This window comes from Sturnira hondurensis, unplaced genomic scaffold (genome assembly GCF_014824575.4).
Source record: "Sturnira hondurensis isolate 20B ecotype Veracruz unplaced genomic scaffold, ASM1482457v3 Scaffold0000880, whole genome shotgun sequence".
NCBI classification, from domain to species: Eukaryota; Metazoa; Chordata; class Mammalia; order Chiroptera; family Phyllostomidae; genus Sturnira; species Sturnira hondurensis.
Window position 1 is genome coordinate 4,946,234 of NW_028073511.1, and position 23,414 is coordinate 4,969,647.

Below are 23,414 nucleotides of genomic sequence, written 5' to 3' on the forward strand. Positions count from 1 at the left end.
TGTCCTACATATCATCACGCCTTCAGCCCTAAGCACAGCACCCAGCACAGAGGAAATGCTGGGAAATTGTGAATGAGTGAGTGATGAGTGAGTGAATGAACAAATCAACAGCCCATAACCCACAACCACCCACTTTTAGGGCCATGGTGCACTCACAGGTCTTCCAGGGCTGCCAGGGCAAGCATGCGCACAGCCCTCTGCTCTTCCCTCTGAGCACATTGCTTCCTACAGCTCCCTAAGGTCAGCTCCCCACCTTCTGGGAAGAACTCCCTGTGTAGTCCCCTCCCCTAGCCAAGCCCCACACCCTTCCAGACTCAGCTGCAGGCAGAGACCCCACTCCAGGGAGTCCCTGACTGCTTCTACTCCAGCGCCAAACCTCACCCCTGCTGGGCAGCTCTCAGGCCAATGTCACGATGCGCCTCTTTCAGTGGACTCACTGTCACTCCCCAGGGCACCTGGACTCCCATCGAGACAGTCCCAACAGATCCTGCACCCAGAGGCAAGCCCGAGGCTGGGTCCCCTAGAAGGCAGACAATCCTGTTCTGGTGTGGGCGGCAGGGGCGGGGGGGGGGGGGGGGGGGGGCAGGAACCCAGGGTCTCTACCATTTTCTTCCTCATGCCCAGGCCCTGCCTGGAAGTTCTGGGACCGGAAAATGAACAAGGGAGAAGGAAGCCTGCTAAGTGGAAGGGAAGCGAATGTCAGCCAGTCAGGATTCCAACAGAGGAAAGAGCTAAGACTGGGGCATCAGCAGCCAGATTCCCTGGGGCAGAGGCCAGAGGAGACCGGAGGAGCCGGCAGGAGAGGAAAAGCAGATGGAGGCTCCTTCCCGTCCTCCTTGGCTGCCACTCAGCGGGCGGCTTCCAGAGGCAAAGCACAGAGCTGTGGGTGCTGCTCCCGGGCCCTGGAGCCCTGCCCTCCCACACACACCTGCTGGCAGTGGCCCAGTCACCCTCCACTCGAGTCATGGCTACTCTCAATACCGGTCAGAAGTCAGATGCCCACCTACTGTGTGCTAGATGGGCTGGCCCATGGCAGTGAGCCGGAAGTGCGGCAGGCCCAGCTCTGCCCGACGAGGGAATGGGGTGGGGGCTTGCACAGACACCCTCGTCCTCCCCACCCAGCACACACACCTAAGGGCCCGCCAAGCCCTAAAGATGAGGCAGAAGCCGCCCCACAGGAAGAGGACACAAGGATGGGGCGTGAGGAGGGGGTCTGGTTAGGGTTAGGCCACAGGGTGGGGACTTACCTCCCTCCTGGCTCTGCCATCAGCCTGCTGGTGACCTCGGATGAGTCTCGTCCTGCTCTCTGTAGAGTGGAGGCGATAATCCTGGCCCAGCTCACTCTCGGGGCCACCGTGGCGGTGGAACTGCGGGTGTGTCTGCCCACGCAGTCCGGCCCCCCATGGACTAAGTGACCCCAAAGTGAAAGGCTCCTTAGTACCGCTCTTGTCACTATCCTCACCCAGGGAGACCAACCCGGCCTTCTCACTTACATACCGCAACTTCACCTCCCTGCAGGGTCCCCTCACTCAGCAACCATCTCTGACCCTGTTTGCCTGCAGGATAAAGGCCACGTTCTGTGGTCTAGCAGTTTATCAGGCGTAAGCCCACTTTCTGGTTTCATCTCCCCTATGCTTTAGTCTCTCGGGTACTCTCAGACTTTTCTCAATGCCTCGTTTGCCTTCCCGCCTCCAGGCCTTTGCTCATGCCGTTCCCTCCTCCCGGGATGCTCTCCCCATCGCCACCTGTGATATTTACCTTCATTTTTCAAGACCAAACTGTGGCACCCACTCTCCCATGAAGCTTCTTCCTTCAACGAAGGCAGAAATTACCTCCCCTAGTCCCTATAAGGAATTTAGTTTACACCAAATACCACGGCAGTTCCTCACAGAGCTGGTGTTCATAAAATGAAAATTGTAATGACCACCCTCGGGCTCTAAACACTGTCTGTTCACTGACTCATTTAATCCTCTCTACAACCCCGTGATGGAGGTACTGTTAGTACACCATTATACAGATGGACAAACCAAGGCACAGTGGTGCTGAGAACAGTGCCCGAGGGGGCGGCAGACCAGGGTTTAAATCTGGCACACTCGCATCAGAGCCCACACACATGCCTCTAAGTACCGTGAGGAACAACTGCCTATTCACCTTTGTCACCCCCGTCCGGCCCAGGACCTGGCTCAGAGCAGGTGCTCCGTAACATTCGGCGGCTGCAGCACACACCGGTGCCGAGCTGCCGGTGCTCACCAACCTCACTGTGCTGGGAGCCCCTGCAGGTGATGGGGCACAGAGGCCAGCTCAGAGGGGTCCTAGGTTAAGGAGGCCAAACATCTCCACTGGCCTGTAGAGCTGCGCTGTCCTCGGTGCCAGACTAAGGCTGAAGGAGACGGGGCAGCAGCTCTTCGGGACGGCTGCTGGTCAGTGATTAACCCACCCAGTGGGGTCACAACAGGGTGGTAGGGAGTCCAGAGTAGCGTGGAGAGAGAAGCAGGCCAGAGCATCAAAGTCCAAGTGCAAGGGACTCAGGAACCCCCTAACGCAATTGTTCACACCCATTTAACAGATGGAGAAACTGAGGCCCAGGAGTTAGAATGACTTGCCTGAAGCTGAAGAGCACAGCAAAGGCTTACAAAGGCACCAGCATTTTCTGAGCCTTTTCTCCTCACCCTGCGGGCTGACCTGGATGCGCCCCCCTAGAAATTTTGATAGTTAGCTTCATGCAGCCCAGTAACCAAGAGGCCTGAACTCTCGGGTGATCCCAGCAGAGCAAAATGTGCCCTCAGAAAGCTCAGCTGGGTGGCTGCGCCCAGCCAGCCGCAAGCCCTACAAAGAGAACTGGGAGAGGAGTTGGGAGAAGGCCAACTGCTAATTGTGGAAAATAAATCAGAGACGTCTAAACCACACCGTCGAAGAAGGGCCGGTTGCACGTAGATGTGTTTCCTTTTGTGTGCTTGCTCGCCAAGTTTAATGGTTAATTGAAAGCCGTGAGTTATATAAGTTTCTTAGACACCAAAGAAGGAGTTGAATGGGCTCTTAAAAAGAACCCACTTGCCAAGCGGTTTTTGGAATGAGGAGGGTCTCGGGAGAGCAGGTGGCTGAGTAGCGCAGCTGACCTGGAGAGGGCAACGAGAACAAAGCTGCACCTCGGAGACAGCTCTCTGGGGCTGCAAGCACATCATGCCTGGGTTTTTAGAGCACGAGGGTGTGTGTTCGAGTTTCTGACTCTTCACTAAAAGCATTAGAAGTCAAAAGTGATTCCGTTATATTGATCTCTCAGTTTAATAAGACAAACCCTCCCTGTCTCTGACCCTGAGCTAATTAAGGGCAGGGCTGTCTCCCCCTGAGACTGGGGACCCTGAGGTCGGGGCCGTGTCTCCTCTCAGACTAGGTCTGAGATGCATGCCTCCGTAAGACTAAGGTCTCCCTGAAAATGGGGACTGTTTCCTTTCCCTCCACACTGGGCTCTCTGAGGCGGGGGAAGGGTCTCTCCATTAAATCAGCCCCCACTGCTACTAACCAGCCTGGGCTGAAGAACTGGGTCTTGGTGGGAAACCGCAGGGCACGCCCTGGTGATAGGAGTGGGAGGGGTTAAGAAGAGCCTGGCTGACTGCGGCCAGCAGGGACCCCTTTCTCATCAGCTACCCGCCTTCCCCTGCTGTCAGGACTTGGTTGGGCCTTTAATGGGTTCCAGCTGACCTCTGGGCCTCCTCGTTCTGACCTTCAGGTGGCCATGTCCTGGAATAACCCCAACATGGCACCTCCAGCTGCCGGAGCCAGGGAGGGCTGGCATCGGGGTGACGTGGGATGCAGGGAGGGATGATGCCGGGGCCTCAGTTGCCCTATTGCCTCCCTCTGGAGGCCTGCAGTGGTGTGATGGGGTTGCCCGGCACTCTTGGGAGAGAGACCTCCCCATAGCCTGCAGCCTAGGCAGCGGCCCATGGCCACACCAGCTTCTCCTTGCTGTGAGCCATCCCTGGCAGTCTGTGGGAGCAGAGGCAGCAAACCCCTCCCCACAAGCTGAGGAGAGCAGGGCACCAACTGCAGGGCCAGCCAGCCGCAGGGGCCCAGTGCAGAGCCTCCAGCCTGGTCTAGAGGCGGAGGCTGAATCTCACACCTGGAGAAGGCCCTGATTTGATTTCCCAAACACTGTCTCCTTCCACCCTCCACACTCTCCCTGCCTACTCCCTGAGATGCTGGTGCCTTTCTCATTTATACCTTGTCTCTCACCCAGGCCTCCTCTCAGCATCCTCGGAACTTTCGGGACTCAACTCATATGTCACCTCTGAGACACTCCCCGGCTCTACCAGATGGGTTCTCCTTTGCACCTTCATCGCCATGGTCATCTTGTTACCTGCTTTCCCTGTTTCTTCTTTGACAAGCAAACACAAAGGACGGCTGGGCTGTATTCTGTTCCTCTGTGTATTCCCAACACCCTGCACCATGCCTGGCACATAGAAGGTGCTCATGTTAGCGTTTCCAAAGACGGATTCAACCAGGAGTTAAATAAAATCACTCAGACCCCAATAGCCAATTCTTGCTGGTCCGAGCTTTTCCCGAAGTCCCACTGACTGCTCCCTGACAGGGCTAGGAGATTCGTGACCTGCTGCCATGACTGGCCCCAGAAGCCCCCCAGGTCCAGCCACAAAGGGCATCGTTAACCATCGTTAGCCATCGTAAAGCCATGCAGTGGGGCGTGGTAAAGAGGCGGAAATTCGTCTCCCTCCTCCATGCCCATGAAGAGAATCCAAACACAGAGCTGCTTGTGCCTGGCATCTTACAGAAGTGTAGGAGCGAAGGTACAGTGGACTGGCGTTTTAACAAACACTCATTCCACCCTTTGCTGGGTGCCTTCCTAGACTGCAGACACAGGGAAGTTTTTTTAAACTTCTTTTCCTAGTACCCTTCGCAGTTAGGATTCAATATTTAGCGTCGGATTTTATCACTCAGTTGCCCTTGCACGAGATCTGCAAGACTGTGCTTCTGCAGCTCCTGCTGCTTTCCGGGAAGAAGCGGGAAGGGTGCCACTGGTTGCTGTTGTTGTTGCTGCTGTTTTGCTGCAGCGCTGACACCGGAGGTCGAGAGGTGAGGCCCAGTGGTCCTTCCACGAGTGCGGTCACAGCATCTGCAGTGTGGGGAGGGCAGCAGTGGCAGCTGCCCCAGGACAGCACTGCATGGGGTCCCGGAGCTGGCGCCCTCACGATGACCAGACAGGCCACAACTTCCTTGGTGGCCCAGTTCTGCCATGTGGCTTTGAGAGCTGTTTCTGAAAGCTCAACCTCAAGCCTACATCTTTGGGCCTCCCAATAGTTCACACTCCATGATAAATTCCTTCCTTTCAACCCAAAAGAGTGGATTGGGTCCTCTGTGCTCTGCAATGAAGCCCTGATGCACAGTGCTTTGCGTTCTGCTCCCAGCTCTCGCTCTCTCCCTCCCCCGACCCTGACCCCCCTACATGAGTCTCCCAGAAAGCCGGGCCAGAGCAAGCCCAGGGACAGTCTCAGCCCGGCTTCTGACTGCCCTTGTCCTTTGACAGTGAAGCCCTGTCACTGGGCCAAGATTGTCTCCCAACTCTTCCCTTCGGATGAGTTTTGTTCCAATATTTCCTCAGTCCCTTAGATCCCACTCCCGGGTGGGAAATACATTTTCCTTTCCTCCGTCAACTCCGATCAGCTAGTAGTGACAGCCTGGGCCAGTGCGTGAGAAAGTGTGAGGCTGCTTCTGGGCTCAGAAGGATCAGCAGGGGATGCCGCCACGGCGCAGAAGCGGGCGCTGACAGCGTGCACACTCACACATTCGGGGAGCAGTGGAGGAAGGGGCTTTCCGCTTAAGCCAGACACAGCCCCCCAGCCCTGCTTCACCCCTGCTGACACTGCCACCCATTTCCCCAGCTCAGCCTTTTCCTGTTGACCCATTTTACCAGCAATCCCTAATGCTTCCTGATTCCTATCCCCAACTTAATCCCTCTCTCACACTAGCTCTCACGCTTACCAGGGTTCTGGCCTCAGAACTTGACCTCGAGAAAGAGCTGGAACTGGAATGGGCTAATTTCTGGAACTAAAGTCGGCCCACAGCTCCTCCAGGAAGAGCCTTGACCTCTAGGTTCCCCCAAAACCGCATCCTCGTGTGTCTCAGTGCCTAGTCAGTGCTGGGCACTTGGGAAGTGCTCGGTAAACCCGTGGATCAGTGAAAGAATACCGGGATTACTTGGGAGTGACCTCACCAACCACTGGCTTCCCTTTTCCATTCTCACCTCTGCCCATTCCCGTACTCAGACACCTTCGCTAATACTGACATCTGGCCTCCCGCCTCTCCAGGAAGACTGCATCCCCCCCTGAGTCACCATTGCATCCCAGTCCAGCCTGCTGCAGAGGCTAGCTACGGTGGGACAGAAAATTGTGCCCTCTGGGGGCCACTAGCCTCCCTTTTGAGGGAAGAGAAGCAAGGTAGAGGCCAGGGTGGGTGGTAAGTCATTTTCCGAGAAGGCAAACAGCCCCTGAGCCCACCCCACAGCACCCCACTCTGGGCTCTAGCTCACCAGCCACACTGTTTCCTCTAAAGAGAAACAGATGGTGTGGTTAATTGGGGTGTTGTAGCAGGCTCTGGTCCTCGTTAAGGCCAAGGGTAGGGAAAATGAGTGATTTATCGGGTCATAAACGGCAGCTCAACGGGGGCCAGTGCTCACAGCCCCCAAGGATGGAGGAAGCAGTGGACAGAGGCCGCTGGTCTTGGGCTGTGGGGTCAGGCTGGAGCTCAGAAGGAAGCTCCTCTTCTCTTGCTGATTCTGGGCTCTGAGCCAGGCACCCTGGGACAGGCAGAGCCCAGAGACAGCTCTGGGAGGGTCCAGATGCTCACAGCTGGAGAAAGTGTACATGGACCTGGGGCTAGAGGAAGGAGGAGCTGGGTGGTGGGGGCAACTGCTCAGAAGCAGAGTTGCACAGGGGAGGGTGGGCAGGGCTGCTGGAGTCTGGGAGACCCCAAGAGGTGCAGTGGGGTCTGTCTCTTTCCACCAGAGCCCAAGAGACCCATGTAGACAACCATGCCCCAGAATACCCCAGAGAGGGGGTGAACAAAAAAGCCAGCCAGTCACTCTCCCCGAGGGTCCCATGCCAGAGACAGGGGGTGATTCAGATCCATGCTGCCTTAATTCAAGCCCCAGCCCTGCCAATCACTGGCTGTGTAACCTGGGGAGCTTTCTTAACCCCTCTCTGCCTCAGTTTCCCCATCTGTAAAATGAAATAACATTGCCTCACGAGAACTGCGTTAGTTAATGGACTCAGAAGAGTGTTTGGCACATGGTGCTGTTTGGTTTAGGTTATTATTTTTAAGATGAGACTCCCCGTGAGCTGGAGTGGAGAGAGGGAGTGAGGAGGGGTATTGTCGCCCTTCCCGTCAGCAGCAGCAGCAGCCTCTGTGAAGCTCCTCCTTGCACATCTATTATTCCCAGCCTCTGCAACCACTCCCTCATCCAACCAGGATCCCCAAGTGGTGAGAGGGACAAGAGGCCCCGACCCTGCCTGGAGACTGTATGAGCCAGCTGCTTTAAGACAGCCTGGGTAAATAACCAGAATGAGCACGGTTTATCGGGCACCTCCTATGTGCCAGGCCGGATGCTGGTGCTTTACCTGCACTTGCCTGTCTAATCTGCAAGGTAGGTCCCTGCACAAATGAGAACACCGAAGTTTCCAGAGGAAGTGCCCAAAGCCACTCAGAAGGCAAGAGGAGCTGAGGTCGGGACTCAAGACTTCCTGCCCCCAGAATCTGAGCTCTTCCCTCCGAAGTGGAGAGGGATCCTCAGCCATTCATGTCACAAACACTGAGGAACTTTTCAAAAGGCAGAGTCCTCAGATTTTTCAGACTTTGAGACTCAGGATCTCTGCGAGTGGGGCCCAAGAGTCTACATTTAAATGTAACAGCTGCTTTGGACCTTCTCAGGCCCCACGCAGCCCCTGTCTCAGGAGGCAGGACCCCAGAGGGAGAAAAGGGAGCCGTAGCACAGCATCCGCACTGGTTATTTCTGGGGGGGGTGGAAGCATCTCTTCCTCTGAACCCCTGTCATCCCAAGATCCCTCAGTTGCTCACTCGTGGAACTGGGGCTTAAAGAAGCAGAAGGCCACAGAAGGCATGACAACTCGTCTCCAATGTGTCAGAGTGTGAGGTCCAAGGCATGGAGGCTGAGAGGAGCAACATGGGCCACAGGCCACCTCCTGTCCACTGCAGGGGTACAAGTGGGATGCAGAGGAGACTGCCACCTTGGACAGAGCCCAGGAGCCTCATCTACTCAGTGTAAGGAGGGTGGCTCTTTAAGACTTGCCCCGCTGCCTGCGGCACAAGAGGAACCCCCTGCCCACTCTGCCTCCTCTAAACACCCCAACCTGATGGTTGAGTTACCCTGGGCTCCCTGCGCTGCAGGGTCAACAGATGCTGGTCTTCAGTGAGGAGTGGAAAGCGATCAGCACACATCACATCATGCTTGGCACGGGCCCCATTGGTGGGCACCCTGCCACTGTGCAGGCCAGCCATCTCCCCGCAGAACCTTTGTCAGTGGAAGAGAGGCTGCGGGGGGGGGGGGGGGGCCGTGGTCAGCGCCCACCAGGAACGGCCCAGCCTTGGGAAGCCCCCTTACCACCAGCCCCCATCCTAAAGCCTTGTCTTTCCTGGGCCTGGTTTGTAATTCTTTTATATTTATGTGATCATTTACTTTCAGTATCTCCTCCTCCAGGCTCTGTGAGACAGGACTGAGTCCTCAGAGTCCACCAGTGTGTGTTCTGAGCACCTGGCACATTTGTTGAATGAATGGATAGATGAATGAATGAATGAATGAATGAATGAACGAATGAACTTGAATGAAAATGCCACATTCCTGTCCATCCCCTTGCTCCTAACACAACCCATAGGGGTTGTGTTAGTACTCAGACTTGGCAGGATGTAAAGTAAAAAGGAAACACTTCTGACAGAGCTGGGAACTCAAGGTCAACCCCAGGGCAATTCCACAGCAGTTAATCAAGGAAGACTTCCTGGTGGAGATGAGCAGGGAGCAGGGGATTCAAGTCTCACATCTTTCTTCCTATTCACCACCTGTTTCCGGCAGGAACTCCCGGAGGGCAGAGGTCATGTCTGGGTCTCAGGGCCTTCCCCAGCACACCGCCATGGCAGCCGCCTGCACGTGACCTTTCCAACTGTCTACTGCCAGCTGTGACTCACACACAGCTCCTGAGCCTTTCCTCTTGGCTAGAGATGGGGAGCACATATTACAGTAAAATTACTAACCGTATGTCACAGCTGTGACCACACTTACGTGCAGAGCACCTCCCCCAAGACCCCAATGCCAAAACAATGATCTCACCTTTAGGGGTCAGCAGCAAACAAGGACTGGCCGTCCCAAAGGCAAGTGGATGGCCTGTATGACCCTGGCCTGCCTGAAAAGCCCAGAGTCTGGTCCCGTCCCCTCAGAGCTGATTGCATACCCTATCCCCCCTCCCACAAGCAGACCAGCTTGGGTTGGGACTCAGTCCCTCCTGCCCCTCCCCAACCAGGGTGAGCAGAAGGGAGAAAAGGGAAGTGGTGGAGGTGGCTTATCCCTGCCCTTCCCCGCTGCTGGGTCCAGGATGCTCATGCTGGGGAAAGTGACATCTGAGGATGTGGCTACAGTGGCCAGCTACTGGCGCCAGCAGAAATCCCCAGCCCGTCAGTTGACCCTGTTCGTACGTGTTCACTGACCAAGCACTGAGTAAGTGCTAAGGAGATACCTATGGAGTGAGGTCACACCCCTGCTTGCCCTCTTCTAGATCGGCTACTCCTGGGACCCAGACTATTCTAGTTCCTCCTGTCGGACCCTAAGAGGACCCAGGGCATCTACTCCTACAGGGAAGCTCAACAGGAAAGAAAGGAATACATAGGAACTGGACTCCCAATCCAGCTGGGTGCCCTTAGGAAAGTTACCCAACTTCTCTGGGCCTCAATCTCCTCAACCGTAAAATGAGACTAAGACTAGATGCCTGGTGTGCTGCCATGAGAACAGATGAATGCAGCGGCCTAGAGCTGCAGTGGGTAGACAACAGCCAATGGCAGCCATTCTCGGCATTGTGCTGCTGCCATTAACAGATCAGTATCAGGGAAGAACTGAGGCTTCAGGGAAGGGAGAGAACCAAGGTGCTCAAGGAAGGAAGTTGGGAAGGCCCCATCTAGGCAATGCCAACTGCAAACTAAAGGGCACAAGGGCCTTGTGGCAGACATGATCTCCCAACGTCCATGTGTCCCTTCTTCCCCATTTGCAGTCAGATGTCCTCATAGAAAGACTCAATTGCCCGCTTCCCTTGCAGCTAAGTGTGGCAGGGTAACTGCATTCATCAATGGGATATGAGCAATGTGTGTAATTTCCGGGAAGTTTCCTTAAGAGGAAGGAGCATGTCCTTCTTCAGCTCTTTTTCCTCCTTCCTGCTGGCTAGAGCTCCAGCAGCCAACTGGAGCAATGACGCAGCCTTGGAAATGAAAACTACACCCAGCAGATCAATAAGAAAGAAGGAGACTGGATCCCTGACAGCACGTAGTTGTCAAACCAGCCCAGGGATTTACCTCCAGTCTTTGAGTACATGAGCAAAAAACACATGTCTATCTTGTGTAAGCCATACTTAACTCTGATATAAGCCCCTCAAAACCCATGTGTGGCTGGGTGGGGTGAGTCACAGAAGGTACCTGGACAAGAAGACATCCCCTGGAGAAGCCTTCCTTCCACGTGCCCTGCAAGTCCAGGGGGTGCCCTGTGGGAAAGACTAAGCTCCAGGAGGAGCTGGGGGACCATCTCACCAGTTGTCGCGAGAATTCAGGGAGACAAGCTTCGTGATGTGCTTCTCACAGGGAGCGGCCTAGTGCACATGCTCAGGAAACATCCCTGTTCACTATTGCTGATGTTGAAATCCTGCCCTGAGTGTAAGAAACCAAATGCTGCCACCGGCTGGCCTGTGGTGCGAGTTTAGGAAAAGAGCTCTGGGCTCCTGACCCCAGAACTGCAGGCCCAGTCCTTGCAGGAGCCGCTAAAGATCAAATAACATCAATGCCCTGGGAGAGCCGAACCTTCCACCTTATCAGGATCCTGAGGGTACGGGTAGGGGATGAGACCAGTAGAGAGACCTGGTAGGTGGGGGTGGCCAAGGTGTAGCCTGCTGTCCCACTGTGGTCAGGCCAGGCCTTTGTCAGGTCCATGTTTGGTCACAAGAAGCTGGCAAGAGAGCAGAGAGGGCAGCAGAGGCCACACGGAGGGCAAACACAGGCCTGAGAAGCAGGGGAAAGGATCGGCCTGTCCTGCCTGGGGAAGGGAAGGGAAGGGAAGGGAAGGGGTTGGCCTCAGTGCTACTGCTGGTGGTTAGATGAGCTAATGCACAGGGACGCCCTTCCTAAAACTCCCCGGAAAAAGCAGGTGGTTACTTATGAGCGGGACTGCTGTGAAGGGTGAGACAGGACTTTATGAGGGGAACTGGGGGCTGCCATGTCTCCTTGGACAGCAAACTAGAAAAAATGATTTTACACTAAAGTCACCATGATTCCAGGTGCTGTGGGGGCATTCTGGCTGCCCACAAGATGAGCTCTGACCTGGAGGGAGCTGCGACAGAGTCAGGAACAAAACGGCCTGCAACTCTAAGTTTGGCCTCCAACCAGCAGCAATCCCTCCCAGACCCTGCTCCCAGCTCCACAGAATCAGACCAGGGCAAAGGCATGATTCTGGGCGTGGGCCTGGGACTCATACAGAGGTGAGTGTGAAGCCACCTTGGACAAAATTACCTAATTGCTCTGAGTCTTTGTTTCTTCTGTTTAAAGCACAGAAAACCAGAGCTGGGCTCATAGGGCCCCTGGGAAGATTGATTCAGCGGCTGCCAGCTGAGAGCCTGGCACCCAGGGCAGGCTCCATAAATATTCTCTAGTGAGCTGCTATTTTTCTCCGCTCCGGGCAGGGATTGGACTGTCAGTGTCTCTGAGTTCTTTTTAAGTCTAGAATTCCCTGATTCCACAACCCTGTGATTCTCCGAGTCTGACTCTGGGACCTGAGGACCAGAGACGACTCAGCAGCAGAGCTCTGCCCCACGCAGCCCCGCCCAGCACCTGACAGCCCTGCAGGCAGTCGCGTCAGTTTCCTTCCACAAGTGGGCTTCACCCTGCCCATCACGTACCCCCAGCCCCGTGGCAGCCCCGTGGCCACAGGTGGCCTGCCAGCCATCCCTGACCCCTGCATCATGCCCTCACCTGTTGTCAGAGAGCAGCACGAGCCCCTCGGCTGATGTTCTCACACCTATGGTCCCCTGACAGTGTCACATGCTGTGGAAGTTGGCAGGGCCAGAGGGGCCACAGATGCCAACACAAATACCATTCCTGTGGAGGGAAAAGAGCCCATGAGGTTATTTTTAACCTGTTGATCAGAGGCTACAGCTCTGGCCCTGGGTGGCCTGGGGTTGGGGTCTCTGAGGGGTAAGGGAGCCGTCAGCCTCACCTCAATGACTCCCAAGGGCACTGAGCTGCAGGGACTCTAGCCCCCACCCCACTTTGACGGAGAAGGAGAGAGGGAGGCCCAGATCAGGACACGCCCCATCTTGTCCATTGGTCTCAACTGGGGTTAAGTGCTCAGCCAGGAAGAGCAACTGTGCCGTGAATCACTGAATATTGAACTTGGAGGTGGATCTTCTCCAGTCCCTGCGTGGTACAGCTAAGGAAACTGAATCTTAAGAGGGGATGCCCAAGGTTATGCCACTGGTCAGCACCAGCTCTCTCTTCCATCGTCCACCTACTGACCTCATATCCAGCACGGACTTTTCAATAACTCTCAAGGCCACATTGCAGAGGTCACTTTGCCCCAGCTCCTCTGCCCTCTTCTCAGTCTGTCCCACGAGGTGGACTGAGCCCATGACAACCCCCAAATGAGACCCCAGGCCCTGGCTCACCCTCCAAGGACTTCCCAGGGGCCCAAGCAGTGCCCGTGGGGACCAGCAGCAGGGGGCAGTGCAGTGGGTAGCACCATAGTGGCTAGAGGCCCAGGCGAGGACGTGCAGGCCAGGGCGTGCCTGCGTGGGGAGAGCAGGACGGAGCTTCTGCCAAGAGCCTGTTGCCGGCTGCTGCTGAGTCTGTGTTTGCCAGAGGGAGGGGCGTGGGCAACAAGCAGACAATGGACCCCACAGCCTAGCCTCTCGGCCTTGGCCCCTTGAGCTGAGCAGGCAGCTGCTGGCCCAAGCAGCCGCCTCTGCTGGCCTCTCACGTAGTCCACGTCCGGCCTGCTGGGCGGCCCTTATCACCCGGTATGTGCCAGGAGCCCACAAGCTCACTCTGCAGTGGAGAGGGAACTAGAGGCCTGTGATGATGGCACCTGTGGGGAGTCAGGCTTCCCGCTCCCCCCTCAGCTCCCAGAGAGGGGCCCCGAGCAGGCCCTGTGTACCTTTTGGGGAATGTTCCATCTCCAAAGAGACCTTAGCCCCATCTTGCCAAGTCCTGTCTCTCTACTTCTCTTCTCCCCTTAGACTGAGGAGCTTGGGGTGGGAGAGAAGGAAGAGGCCTGATGCTTGCTCTGAGTCACCAGCTCACAAACGCCAATTATACTTCAATATCATATGTACTATTACATTATAGCCATTTAATACAGGGGAACAGAGGCACAGAGAGGTTGCATAACTTACCCACAGTCACACAGCTGGTGGAGACAGAGGCAGGATTCAGATCCAGGCAGGCCGAGCCAAGAAGCAAAGCGCTGCCCAGCAGAGCACAGCGGGAGCAGGGGCAGGGCTGGGCATGCTCCCTGCTAACCCCCGGAACAGCAGTGTGCAGTCTGACCAACATGGGCTCAACGGGTGACTTCTCACTCTTGGCCAAGCAAACTCCTTCTCCAGGCCAATGTTTCCTTGTCTATAAGGTGGGCACAGTGATGGCATCAGGCAGTAGCAGGAAGGTGCTACAGCCCTTCACCTAGCAGAGCACAAAGCGTCCTTCTATGGAGTGGTTAGAATGTGCTCTGTCTGGTCAGTTGGATCCACCACCCCAGCCCCCACTGCCGTGGGCCGAACCCACAGAGCGGCTCCACTCCCCGACCCTTGGGCTCTGCCGCAGGCCACCAGCGCGCTTAGCCAGGTAGTTCTGGTGGCTTGGCTGGCTCAAGCACCATCGTTTAACCCTGGGTCCCCCATGTCCTGCCCCAGGAAGACTGCCAGTTCTCGCAGTGGCGCCGGGAGGGCAGTCTGTGGGCAGAGGCCTTGTCTCCCCATCAGACGGGAGGGTCTGAGGAGGACACAAAAGGTGACAGCACACAAGCGCACAGTGTCACTCCGGCTGGGGTCCCCCTGAGGGCAGGGCTGTAGGTGCCCATCAGGGAGCTGAAGTCGGCCACAGTCCCCTCTCTCGTCCTGTTCAGCCACCTCCCCAGCCTTCGAGGTGTTCCTGTGTCTGCTGTGGTGCCTCCCGTGGTCACTTCACTTCCAGTGGCCGGGAAGGCAGCAGATTCCCAGCATCTGTGACGTGGCTGGTGACCCAGCCCCCTCAGCCTTTCTCCCCCAAGCTGATCAGCAAGCATCTCTGCTTTGCTTCTTCTCTGGCATCTCTGCCCATCTCCCATGTCTTTCTGGTCAGGCCAGCCCTCCCCCGCCCTCCTGCCCCCGGTCCTAACCCTCCAGCTTAGACCGTGAGGGGGGAGTGTGGCCCACATGTGGCTCCATTTCATCTTCACAAGCCTAGGATACAGACCGGGAGTGTGATCTCTATTGGATAGGTGAGGAAATTGGGGCTGCGCTCCCAGAGCTTGTAGAGAAAGAGTCGGGATCCAAACCCAGGCAGGCTGAGGTTCACACAGCTCCTGGGTAGCAGGATGGGGCTGGAAGCAGCGCCTGACTTTGCACATGCACCAGCCAGCTAGCCCAGCCCGGACGCTGGCTCCCTCAGCCTCTGCACTCAGGGAGCCCCAGCCTGGGGTGTCTGGTCTGAGGGAGCCCCTGCTGTTCACGTGTGTGCCGTCACCTTCCACATCTTCCTTTAGACCCTCTAACCCAATGGGGAGAAGTAGCCTGAGCTCTGTTGCTGACGCCAGTGCACTCAGGAGCGTGCAGGCGTAAGTGAGGGTGGGAACATGTAAATGTGGGGAGGCCCTGTCCTCACTTCCTCAGGACCACCCTCCTGGGGGGAGAGGACGCCTCACTGTAAGGAAAGAGAATCCCCCAGAAGTGCTTTCTGAGAGGCTGTAAGACAGAGAGGGTAGAGGGAGACAGAAAAGCCGTCACATCTGTTCTGTGGGTGGCTGGGCTCGCTGCCCCGGACAGCTGGGCTGCATCTGGCTTCCAGACGTCCACTTCTTGCTCCGTGATTCACTCTGTGCGGGGACGTGCTTGGAGCAGCCCTCAGTCTCCCACACGCATGCACGGTCCCACTGCACAGGAGAGGGCAGCCTGGACTGGGAGTCGATAAGCGCCCCTGCTTTCCCTGCCCCCGGGCTCCACTGTTGCCTCTCACACAGCCCCAGGAAATGGGAGGAGGGGGTCCAGGGGACCCTTGAGTCACCATGACTTAGTCTCCCCTCTGGGAGCCCTCACACTCAGGCTCCGCAGGCTTTATGCAAGCACAGTGAGCAGGCGCAGAGTCAGCAGGGAGGAAGCAGCAGACCAGCCAGGAGGTCCAGTGCCCCCCACCCAACCCTTCCTGGGGAAGGGAACCTCCAGGAGAGCCGAGGATGGGCCTGGGGAGGGAAAATAACATTCCAGGAAATAGGGAGTACATGGCATTTCCCCATCAGGTTGGGGCTCCCTGAGGACAGGTCTCCCCTCAGACTGGGGTTTCTATGAGGACAGGGGCTGTGTCCTTCCCATCAAAATGAATCTGATATGAATCCCCTTTAGATCTAGAACAGGTGGTTCATTCATCATCTACATCATTCGGGGTTTGCAGACTAATCTGAGTCAGGAGGAATCAACTTCTTCAGCAAAACCCCATCCTGAGAAAGGACAATTACACACACTGACAGGGGCACCCCCCCAGTCGCTGAGCAACCCCCTTGGTTCGCCCACTCACCCCTCTGGATGGTCCCTCCCACAGTCTAGCCCCAGTCTCTTGTGCTAGCTGAACCATCTACCAGGCTGGATGGACCCATAGGATTTGTGTGCAGGACCCATAGGCCTGCCAGGGCCTGGCGGGGTGGGGATCTAGTGGAGAGAGCCAGCATTCTTGGTATCAGTCTCTCACTTCTGGCCACCCTCAGCTGGAGGGGTCTGCAGGTCCACTGCCCCCTAGATCCACCGTTGAGCATGGGAATGGGCAGACAATCCTGGGTCCCTGTGGCCTGGGAAGGCCAAGCTAGGCGGGCTCTTGCTTCCATGAGTCCAAATCAACACAAGAAGTGGGTCCCAAACCGTATCAGTTCATCCCTATCCTGAACCCTAGCCCCACCCTGGGATTAGAGGACAGGGTGGCCTCCTACTCCAATGGGTCACCAAGAGGGTGCAGCCCCACCCAGAGTAGATGCATCTGGTAGCAAAGGAGGCAGGAAATGGTTTGGATGGGCCTGGGGGTCCCTCCCCACGTCCTTGATCACCTGTCCACGTCAGGAGCTGGGCTCTCCCCAGACTTCTCTCCAAAACCCCCTGTCTCCTCCATACCTCCCACTCTTTTTCAGGGACATGAACCACAGGGACACGCAGTGCCAGGGCTGGTGTGACCACAGTGGAAGCAAAGACTCCTGGGCCCTCCTTGTTCCACTGACAATCCCACCTCCAGGCAGGGTCAGAGTGTGCCTCCCCACCCAGCACTGAGAATTGGGCATCACCATGGCTAATGTGCCCTGAGTTATCAACCCACCACACAGATGTGGGGACTGAGGCCTTTGGCTATTGCAGAGCCAGCGTAGATGCAGCCCTGGAGTGAGCCAGCCAGTCTGGCGGGCGCTCACTCTGCCTGAGTCAGGGTGGCCTGGTCAGACTGTGAGCTCCCTGAGGTCAGGCACTGGTCTCCAGCTTCCTGAAAGGAATTTGCTGAGAGGGTGCAGGCTAAGTGCCCGGCCCCAACTGTTCCTGGGGGTCGGGATTGGGGGTCAGGCAAGAAGCCTCCAATCTCTACAACGGAGTCTCCTCACTCATGTTTCCTGCCCTAGTCCTAGAGAACTCACAGAAGTTCAGGAGATTCACCCCATCCCTCCCTGTTTCCTTTGTTGGCTGCAGGAGCTCGCCTCTAGGGCCCTTCTTGCAAGCCACAAGCCCTCTCCATTTGGTTCCCGGCAGCCCTGGACTCCCGGTGCCTTGAAGAGGGAGAGTCTGGGCTAGGCGGGCTTCTGGATGCACAGGCAGATGTGCATCCAGGCCAGAACGGGCAACCCGGAGAAGTCCCCAGAGCCCAGTGCAAGAGCCCTCTCCCCCAAGCTGCCAGAAGAGCTGACGGAAGCCAACGCGCCTTCCTCTGCCTCTGAGCCCCGGCCGCTGGCTGTGCTAGCTCCAGTTTAGCTAGTACGCCCTCCTCTCCCAAACCCCACCCTGGTGTCATCCCTCTTTCAAGCACAGTCCTTGCTCCAGACAGATATCTAAGCACAGACTTGTCCCCAAGAAACCCATGTCCTACCTGCCAGTTTCTGCTCATCCTGACTTCTCTCCCTCCTCTCCCAACAAGAGCCAACTCCCCCCAGGCTCCTGGGCTCACCACACTCTGCAGAGCTCTGACCCACATGGAGAGCCAGCAAGGGGCAACCAGCGTCCCAGCGTCTCTAATAACCTAGCATGCCTCTGCACCTAAACCACTCCCCTATCTGTCCAATTGCCAGCCTCTGCCACCTCTCATGGAGGCGCGTTCATCAGGCCTGCTTCCCACTGTGGAGCGAGGGTACGGCCTCGCTCTTGTCGGACGCCAAGACTTGCTGCAACCAGACTCCACAGCACAAAGAGTTGCCACCAAGCCCAGCCCTCAAGTTCATAGTCTGTAATCTAGAGGAAGGTTCTCACAGAACCTGGCCGCTTCGATCATTTCCCTACTTTACACACCGTTTTGGGCGGGTAGCTTTTCTTTAGCAGTTTTTAAAACTATGGGAAGTTACATAGAACATAAGAGTCACCATTTTAAGTGCACATTTCACTGAAAATTCACCATCTTAACCATTTGTAAGTGTCATTAAGTAATTGACACTTGCGGGACCATCGCCCTCATTCATCTCCAGTAGTTCTCTGTCTTTCCCCAGCTGAAACTTCGTGCTTTTTAAACAGTAACTCCTCGTTCTCCCCTCCCCCCAGCCTCGGGTAACCACCATGCCACTTTCTGTTTCCCTGAATTTGGCGCCTCATCACAGTGGAGTCATGTGGTGTTTGCCTTTGTGGGACTGGCCGATTCACTCAGCAGGTCTTCAAGATTCGGCCGCGCTGTCTCACCTTGGAATGTCCTTCCTTTACAAGGCTGAATAATACTCCCCTGCTTATAGCAACCATTTTTTGTCTTTTGGGGTAGATTGTTTATTAACCACTTTTTAAAAAAGATTTTTTAAAATTTATTTTTAGAGAGAGGGGAAGGGAGGGAGAAAGAAAGGGAGAGAAGCATCGATGCAAGAGAGAAACATCAGTTGGTCAGCTCTGACCACGATGAACCCACAACCTCGGCGAGTGCCCTGACTGGGAATCAAACCCCCAGACTTCTGTTTTTTGGCACCACACCCAACTAAGCCTCAATGGTCAGGGTCCCCCTTTTTTATTTTTAAGAAAATTGAAGTAATGTATTTTCAGGGTAAAAAGTCTGAAGAGTTCAGAAGTGAATAAAGTGAAAAATCAAAGTTCACTTTATTCTGCTCATGAATCTCAAATCCTCCAAGCGGAGGGCAGATAGATTTATCCATATTTTTTACACAAATTATAACACCCCACACCAGGACTTCTGAACTGTGATCTATCAGAACCTTCTAGAGTGAGTGTTAAAACAGCCTGCTGGGCCCCAGCCCATGGTTCCCGACCCAGGTATTTCTGAAGCCACCCAAGATTCCCAGTGTCCCACAAGCTCTGCGCGAGGCCGGTGTTGCCCGGAGGGTGTATGCGTTTTTGACTAGCAGCGTCAAAGCAAAGTCCTGCCATCCGCTTTTCTGCTTAGTGAATCTCAAGGCACAAAGATGGACTTCATTCTTGCCCTGGCAGAGGGTCTCCATTGGTTGGAGCCTCATCCCGCGCACCAGAAGTGTGCCCTCACTCAGTCCTCAGTCAGGGCACAAACCTAGGTTGCACGTTCGCTCCCTGGTTTGGCATATAAGAGAGGCAACTGATCAGTGTTTCTCTCACATAGATGTTTTTTCTCTCTCTGTGTGTGTGTGTGTCTCTCTCTCCTCCTCTCTCTAAAAAAAAAATCAATAAGCATATTCTCAAGTAAGGATTATAAATAAATAAATAAATAAGATGGACCTCATGCCTGTTCACCACTGCACACTATTCCGTGTTCAGACAACCTGTAACTTAGCTAATCAGTCTCCCTTCGATGGACTTGACATTGCTTCCAGTTTTTCAGATTTGGAAATAATATTGCAGTGAACACACTTGTACATGTAGTTTAAACAACAGTTTGTGAATTCATTCTTCTCGCATACGAGTGCCTGGGGCCCCGGGTCCCAGGCGTGACTGTCTGCCCACCGATTCCCAGGATGCCGAGGGCACAGAGCAAAGGGCTGCCGTTGTGGCTGTCACCATGCAGATCAGGAAAAGGAGAACCTCACCATGGCTGCCTTTGGATTTCTCACACTCTGACTGAGGGGTGTTTTCGCCTGTTTGTTAGCCCTTCTGTTTGTTCCCTTTTCTGTTTGTGAGCTTTGCCCAGTTTTCTATTTGCTTTTCTTTTCCTTATTGACTTGTAAGAACTCATCTGTCATATATATAGAAAATACTTTTTCCTGGTCTGTTATTTGCCTTTAGATTTAGGATATTACATTTGTACATAGCCAATTTTTTAAAAAAGCTTTCCCTTCATGATTACTATATTTTGGGTCATCGTTTCTGCAATCCAAGACTATATATTTAAAAATTATTTTGTTAATGTTTTCTTTTAGTAAGCTAATGATTTTCTTTTTACATTTAAATATTTGACCCATCTGGAACTTATTTCAGACTAAGGAATGAAGTGGAGAACTGGCTTTATTTTTTTTCCTAAACAGCTAGCCAGTTGTCCGTTTTGACTGACTAACTCTTCTTTTCTCCTCTGACCTAAAATGTCTCTTTTTCATATATTTAATTTTCATTTGCCACGGGTGTGTGTCTGTGCTCTCTTCTGTCCCTTTGATCCGTCTGTCTGTTCTTGTGCCAGCGCCCGACTGTTTTACTAATGGAACTTTATGCGACATTTTCGTAAGCTCTGGCTGTCCCTTAGAATGCCGCTCTTTCAGAATTTTTCAAGCTCTTTTTGCATGTTTATTTCTCCAGATGAATTTTAACATAATTTGTCAAGTTCAAAAAGATCCTGTTTTTCACATCCTCCAACAGATGTCACCTTCCGATCCCTGGGCCCGCAGCAGGACAGGGACACACTGAGAAGAATGAGGTGGGGTGACGGTCCCCTGAGGCAGGCAGACTGATGGCAGTGGAAGAGACTGCTAATGGGGAAGCAGCAGATAAAGTGATGAAGAACCATGAAAAGTAGACACAAGAACTATGAAAATGCAGCCGTGATGGCAGGAAGCTCTGGTGCCGGGAAAAATGAAATCTTGGGTTTGCACTGTGTTACAACCGGGACTCTTGTAACCATAGCAACTCTGAGTCATAAGACTCACATGTCCTGTAACCTCTGATTAAGAAGGCAGGAAAGTGTGTAATGTCCACTGGTGATTTCCACCTAAAATATCTCTCTTTAAAATCTTGGATATTAGTGTCTGGAAAACCAGCGTGAAATGTTTCATTCTTGTGTGATGACAGAAGTGTGACATACCCCTGGATTCTCAAAACCCCCTCCAATTCCAAGGAGCTGTCAGCTCTGGGATTTGAATTCACTCTGTCCGTGACACACAGCTTAGGGAAGTGCCCCCAGCCTTTTAGCCAGTCCACACATAATAGAAATAAAATAAAATAATGATTTAGCTCTTGCTGAGCATCTGCCTTCAACACATGAGTCATGTTACACACAGACTACATTATAGTCCTCAACTAGGTGGATGCTGCACTCCCAGCAGACAGAAAACTCAGGCTCAGAGATGTCAAACTCAGGCAAGTTCAAGTTAATATGTGACAAAGAACCCTCAGCCCCCTTCACCCCCATCCATATGCCACTAACCAGTCCCCTTCAACTCACTTGCATTGCCACCACAGGAGGTGCAAAGGACAACCAGTTCTATTCAGACACCCCTTGGCAAGGCCTTGCACCTGCCTTGTGCACAGCCTGCACAACCAGGAGATGCTTCATCCCATGCCCCTGAGTGGCAGAGGACGGGGGGCTGGGGACGGGGCGTGAGTGGTAGTGGCCCAGAGGTTGAGGAGGGCGAGGGAATCAACTCATTTCAGCATCCAGTCATCACGAAGCGCCTACTACGGGCAAATGACTGTGCTATTGGGGTGGAAGATGTAAAAGGCCTGGGTAGAGGTGTGGCTTGTTGCAGGGGGAACAGAACGCAGTGGCAGAGTCTGGGAGGAGCGAGAGCCCCAACACGGAGCATCCCCAACCTACGAGCGCATACGAGCCGCGCGCTCCAGAGCTCGGAGCCGGCACGCGCTCAGGGCCCCGCACCTCGCGCACGCGCGCACGCAGCCGCTCCCCCCTCCCGCGCGGCTCCAGCTCCCGCGCGCGCGCACTTGAGGCCTCCCTTGTGCGTCTCCTCCATTCGCTACGTGCAGAATGGTCCGTCGGCAGCAGCTGCAGCGCAGGGTGGGAGGAGGAGGAGGAGGGGAGGGGGAGGCGGCGCCCAGGTCTGGAGGAGGGGCCCGCAGCCGGCGGGGCGAGGGAGATCTTAGGGTGAGGGGTTGGGAGAGAGCCCGGGTAGACACAACGCGCCTCCTGCACTTCCCCCTCCTCACCGTCGCTCCCTTCTGCAAGGCCATTACAGCCGTTCCACTGTTCCTTGCCCCGGCGTCCTGGAACACAGCCGGCCGACCAAAAGGGTTTTTCATTTGTTCATGGGTGTGTGTCTATACCCTCCCCAGAACCCAAACTCAGGAAAAATCACCTCTTTTTCCTGTCCCAATCCCATTCCCAGGCTTTTGTGTGAGGTGACCCAATAGCAAGCCCTACCCCATTCCGCTTTTCATGGGGTGGGGTCCCTGAAGGGTACCATAGTTGAACTCCCCTTGTCTCTTTCTCTCTCTCACACCTGGAGGCAGGGGCATGAACAGATGGACACCAGAGCCCATCCCCAGTATTTCCACGAGGAGAAAGCCAGCATTCCGCCATGCGCACTCAGGGCAGCAGAAAGGCGGGGTAACTCAGAAGAACAGGCTGCTGCCCAGGCCCCTGGGCCCACATTAAAAGAAATGCGTGTCAGGAGGGACCCTCCTAGGTTGGGGTGATTTGCTGCATCATGGGGCTGTGCCTATACACCTGTTTGTAAAGAGCTCCCGAGGAATGTAATGGTGCCAGGCCACCAAAGGGTGGATCTTCTATTCCTGTAGAATGCCAAACAGACCAGTTGCCTCGTCCTGCCAGGAACCCACCTGTGGCACAGAGGTCACAGCAGCCTAGACCCCAGCTATTCTATGCAACTCCTCCCAAAACTTCTCCCAGAGTCAAGGGAGGGAAGCTGGCTACTTCCAGTGCCCCTTTCCCATTCAACTATTGGGGGGAGCAGCTGCCTCATCCTCTCTTCCTGCCCAGGGTCACCTGTTCGCCTCCAAGGCAGCCACCTTGGGTGGGTTCCTGGGTTCAAACTGTGGTCTAACCACTGGCCCACTGCTGACAGGTTAAGTCTAGATCCCCAGGAAGAAAGGCGGCCTGGGTCACTTCATTTCGCAGAAACGGACCCGTGAGCACAGTGCCTGGATCCAGATAAATGGATTCGCCTCTTCCCTCTCTGGAGCCTCCTTTTTGGGGCGGCGCCCTCTGCTGGCCACTGGGAAGTGCGGGAAAGAACAGAGTCCTGCCCACGCATTCACTAAGGGTCTGGAGATAGGGACAAGAGGCAAAGAAACCAGAGAAAACTGGGAGCCAGCTGAGAGCGATGGCCAGCTGGACACAGGTCAAGGAGGCATGCTGAAGCCTTTCTGGAGGTGGGAGTTTTGGGCCAGCTTTCAGTGGGCCAAGGAGGGCAAGCTAAGCTGGCAGATGGGGGCTTAAAACACCCCAGAGGCAGCCCTTCTTGCGTGCAGAGACCTGCCCCTGAGCTGGACAGCTCACCCACCTGCTGACTCTGGTGCTGCTGTGTCCTGCCAGGGGGCCCTCACATCAGACTCTACTGGGGTGGTGGGCTGGGAGGAACAGCCATGACTGAAACCTCTGAACCTTCCACTCATGGCCTGGCTCCTCACAGCTGGGAGAGC

At 55.0% G+C, this 23,414-nt stretch overlaps 1 long non-coding RNA gene across 1 annotated transcript in view; it reads right to left on the reverse strand.

Moving 5' to 3' along the window:
- Positions 1–17,685, reverse strand: part of LOC118992045 (uncharacterized) — a 46,101-nt gene extending 28,416 nt beyond the window's left edge. Inside the window, exons 1-3 of the long non-coding RNA XR_005067532.1 lie at positions 17,563–17,685; positions 13,656–13,881; positions 12,238–12,363 (exon numbers count right to left, since the gene is read on the reverse strand). This is a non-coding gene — a long non-coding RNA (uncharacterized LOC118992045). The remainder of the gene's footprint in view (positions 1–12,237; positions 12,364–13,655; positions 13,882–17,562) is intronic.
- Positions 17,686–23,414: the final 5,729 nt, after the last annotated feature.